Here is a 5,128-nt window from a genome sequence, read left to right as displayed (position 1 = left end):
GGGCTCTTGTCGCCAGTTGTCTTGGTTGGCTTGTCACTGTTTTCAGGGTTCTGTCATTTTCCTCAGCTGAGGCACAGGAGCCCCAGGGCTCTCCATGAGTGCCCATGGTGGCTGGATATAGCCCCAGGGCAGAAGCTGGACATGCCGGGGCACAGCGCAGACCCTTCCGCTGTGGGAAGCCTCTCCCGCCAGGTAGGGGTCCTGAACAGAGTGAACAGACCAGGGGCCAGGGCACCGGCTTTGGGAAGCTTTGGACACCTTCCTTTTTTTTTTGGAAACGAGTCTCGCTCTGTCAGGCTGGAGTGCAGTAGCACCATCTCGGCTCACTGCAACCTCCGCCTCCCTGGTTCAAGTGATTCTTCTGCCTCTGCCTTCCTAGTAGCTGGGATTATAGGTGTATACCACCACGCCCAGCTAATTTTTGTATTTTAATAGAGACGGGGTTTCACCATATTGGCCAGGCTGGTCTTCAACTCCTGACCTCATGATCCGCCCCCTCAGCCTCCCAAAGTGCTGGGATTACAGGTATGAGCCCAACCAGCCTGGGCACCTGCTTTGACTCCTGTAGAGCTCTAACTTTTTTTTTGAGACAGAGTGCAATGGCGCGATCTCGGCTCACCGCAGCCTCCGCCTCCTGGGTTCAGGCAATTCTCCTGCCTCAGCCTCCTGAGTAGCTGGGACTACAGGCACGCGCCACCATGCCCAGCTAATCTTTTGTATTTTGAGTAGAGACGGGGTTTCACCATGTTGACCAGGATGGTCTCGATCTCGACCTCGTGATCCACCTGCCTCGGCCTCCCAAAGTGCTGGGATTACAGGCGTGAGCCACCGCACCCGGCCGGCTCTGCGTTAACTTTTAAGAAGCCTTAGGCAGTTTATTCCCCTGCTGCCTCGGAGCAGCTGGGCCTCCAGGGCGGTCGCCTTGTGGTTTTGATTTGCATTTCCCCAGGGGTCCTGACGTTGAGCATCACAGGCACTTGGTGGCCATTTGTGTGTCTGGAGGAACATCTAAATCCTTTGTCCTTTTCTTTGTTTTGGAGACAGTCTCCCTCTGTCACCGAAGTTGGAGTGCAGTGGCACGATCTGGGCTCACTGCAACCTCCACCTCCTTGGTTTAAGCGATTCTCCTGCCTCAGCCTCCAGAGTAGCTGGGACTACAGGCACGTGCCACCACACCTGGCTAATTTTTTGTATTTTTAGTAGAGACGGGGTTTCATCGTGTTAGGATGGTCTTGATCTCCCGACCTCATGATCTGCCCACCTCACCCTCCCAAAGTGCTACAGGTGTGAGCCACCGCACCCAACTAATTTTTGTATATTTGGTAGAGACAGGGTTTCACTATGTTGGCCAGGATAGTCTTGATCTCCTGACCTTGTGATCCGCCCGCCTCAGCCTCCCAAAGTGCTGGGATTACAGGTGTGAGCCACCACGCCCAGCCTTTTGTTTTGTTTAGTTTTGTTTAGTTGAAGTGGTACAATCTCGGCTCACTGCAACCTCTGCCTCCTGGGTTCAAGCAATTCTTCTGCCTCAGCCTCCCGAACAACTTGGACTACAGGCGCGCGCCACTGCGCCTGGCTAATTTTTTGTAGTTTTAGTAGAGACGGTTTCTCCACGTTGGCCAGACTGGTCTTGAATTCCTGTAGGGTTTGCATTTTTTAAACTACGTATTGTTTTCATTAGATAAAAATAACTTGCTAAAAACTGCTAACCCTAATGAGAGAAGTAAGAAGTGAAAGTTCATTGAGAGGCCAGTGTTCTCGAGGAAGGGGAGGCGGAGACCTTGATGTCCGAGTCCCAGGAGGACCTGCTTCCAAACGGAGCGTCCTCAGACAGGAACAGCTGCACTCAGCATTGGTGTGGAGAAGCAGCTGCCAGGCTGTGGGCGCACTGGTCCTCCTGGTTCGTCCGTACATAAAGAAATGCCCAGACAGTCACTACAAACAGGGAATTTTGTTCGTGTGAACATTGTTTAGAGCAGTTTTCTATCTGTAGGAAAACAGCAGGAAGTATGGACCCGTCTGCCCTGTCCCCGTCAGTAACACGTCACTTTCGTGTGATGCCTTTGTCGCTGCTATTGAACCCAATGTTCATATTTTAGATTTTTAAAAATCATGGACACTTATAATACCACAGGTTCTGTATTACCCCCCTGAAGCCTGTAGTTCACATCATGGGGTCACTCTGGGCTTTGCAAAGGTGTCGCGCCACACAGCCCCCTAATGTTCTCGGGGCTCCACCTGCTCCCCTCTCCCCGCTAGCTCTGCTGCTGGCCCCTGGTCTTCTGTCATCATAGTTTTTCTTCTTTCAGAATGTCCTGTTGTTGGAATCATGTATTATGCCCATGGCATGGGAACTCATTCCCGGCCCCGCTCCTTTATTTTTTTTTGAGACAGTCTCGCTCTGTTGTCCAGGCTGCAGAGAAGTGGCGGGAACTCCGCTTGCTGCAACCTCCCCCTCAAAGGTTTAAGTGATTCTTGTGCCTCAGCCTCCTGAGTAGCTGGGATTACAGGTGTGAGCCACCCCGCCCAGCCCGGCTAATTTATGTATTTTTAGTAGAGATGGGTTTTGCCACGTTGGCTAACTTGAAAAATGCAGGAATGCAGTTATACCTGCAGATGGTGCAGTTTCAGGGGAAGGAGCGGGTGTGAAGGGTCGAAGGGTCGCAGACATGGAATGCGGTCTCCATAGGTAGATAAGGGCTGGGTGTACGGAGAGGAAGGAGGTCTGGCCTTGAAAGCAGAGAGCAAAGCCAGGATGCTGAGCAGGTTAACCCTTCGAAGAATAACCCTTTATTTAATTTTTTTGTGACTGGGTCTCACTGTGTTGCCCAGGCTGGAGTGCAATGGCAGGATCTTGGCTCACTGCAACCTCAGCCTCCCGGGTTCAAGTGATTCTTCTGCCTCAGCCTCCCGAGTAGCTGGGACTACAGGTGCACCACTGTGCCCAGCTAATTTTTGTATTTTTAGTAGAGATGGAGTTTCAGGCTGGGCATGGTGGCTCACGCCTGTATTCCCAGCACTTTGAGAAGCTGATGTAGCCCAGCCTGACCAACATGGTGAAAACCCATCTCTACTAAAAATACAAAATTAGATGGGCGTGGTGGCGCTTGCCTATAATCCCAGCTACTTGGGAGGCTGAGGCGGGAGAATCACTTGAACCCAGGAGGCAGAGGTTGTGGTGAGCAGAGATTGTGCCACTGCATTCCAGTCTGGGCAACAAGAGCGAAACTTTACCTGAAAAAAAAAAAAAAAAGATGAGGTTTCACCATATTGGCCAGGCTGGTCTCAAACTCCTGACCTCGTGATCTGCCTGCCTCAGTCTCCCAAAGTGCTGGGATTACAGAGGCGAGCCACCAGGCCTGGACAGAGCTGTTTTTATATCTAAGAGCCAGGCTGGTCTCAAACTCCTGACCTCGTGATCTGCCTGCCTCAGTCTCCCAACGTGCTGGGATTACAGAGGCGAGCCACCAGGCCTGGAGAGAGCTGTTTTTATATCTAAGAGCCAGGCTGGTCTCAAACTCCTGACCTCGTGATCTGCCTGCCTCAGCCTCCCAAAGTGTTGGGATTACAGGCGTGGGCTCGGCCTCATTTCTTTTTCGGGCTGAATAGTATTCCATTGTCTGGAGGTACCACAGGGTTTCCATTCACCTGCCGATATCTCGGTTGCTTCTGCGTTTGGGTAGTGGAGAATGAAGCTGCTGTAAAGTCTGTGTGCTGGAGCCAGGTGGTGAGGGTGGGCCCAGGGGACGAGGCGGCAGTGCGGGAGGGACTTCACCCCTGCCTGCACACACCGGCCACGTGAGGACAGGGCTCCCAGCCAGGGGACCAGGCCTTGGTCCCCTGCCACACACTGCCACAGAGCTGTGGCCCCCTGGGTGCCTGGCCAAACCCCCAGCCTCAGTTTACTCTCAGAGAGCCGGAATGCAAGCTTGGCCAGCAGGGGGTATGGGAGCAGGGAACAGTTGTGGTCGGTAGGAGCCTCCATGTGTCATTCCTCCTTGTGGTGGCAGATGACCTTCCCTCACTCCTGGAGCCGGGGTGGTGGAGGGGCGCTCTCCTGGCGGGCCATTTGGCACAGGCGAGCCACCCTCCCACCTGGACAACTGAATCACCCTCCAGCCTCCCCTTCCTGCCTCGGCCACCAGCTCCTCACAAGCCCTGCGCAGCCCACTGAGCGCCCCTTAGGAAGGGGTGTCCGATCGGGTTCCCGGGGTTCCCATCTCAGAGCCAACGCCAAGTCGTCGGTGGCCCACGAGGCCCCACACGACCTGGCGCCGTACTCCTCTGTCCTCTTTTCCTGTCAGTGCCTCTTATGCCCTGTGGCTTCTCTACCTGCAGACTTTAGGCGGGCACAGCGCCCAGGCCCCGCTGAGTCCGCACCTGCAGGAGGCCGCGCAGCCCCTGGAGGGCGGGAGTGGGGCTGCCGCAGCCGGGCTGGCTCCTGCCTCCGCGGCCCTGCACTGCCCGGGTCGCGCTCTCCCCACCACCTGCGGGGCTCACTCCCCGAATTCAAGCTTGTGCTTGGCTGAATCCTGGCCGCAGAGATAGCACTAAGGATTTTGAGATTATTCCAGATTACCTGGGCGGGCCCAGGGTCATATGAGTTCGTCTAAGGGAAAGCGGGAGACAGGAGGGGAAGCGTGGGAGAGGAGGCAAGGACGCGGCGGGGCGGCGGGGCGGCGGCCGCGCCCGGAATCCCAGCACTGCGGGAGGAGAGGCGGGCGGATCGCAAGCGCTCGGCAGTTCGAGATCTGCCCGGCAACACAGTGAGCCGGTCTTTAAAAAAAAAAAAAAAGAGAGAGAGGCCACTTTTCAGGAGACCGCATTTCTCCAAAAAATAAGAAAAAATTAGCCGGGCGTGGTGGCGCGCGCCTGCGAGGACCGCTGGAGGCCGCGGGCGGGGGCTGCAGGGAGCGGGGACCCCTCCACTGCGCGCCGGCCCGGGAACGGGGACGGGGCCCGGGGCTGGGGCCACACGAGGGCCGCGCAGGGCGGGCGCCACAGAGGGTCTGGGGGCCGAGCCCGTGGGAAGGGACCGGGCAGCGTGGCCGGTGCGGGTCCCGAGCCTCCCCTGGCCGCGGGGCGGGCGACAACACCCAGGAAGCGGCGGCGGCGGCGGCGCGCTCAC

Source organism: Aotus nancymaae, unplaced genomic scaffold, assembly GCF_030222135.1.
Source record: "Aotus nancymaae isolate 86718 unplaced genomic scaffold, 86718_ANA_hifiasm-v0.15.2.pri h1tg000021l, whole genome shotgun sequence".
NCBI lineage: Eukaryota > Metazoa > Chordata > Mammalia > Primates > Aotidae > Aotus > Aotus nancymaae.
Note: the sequence above shows the minus strand (reverse complement) of the source record.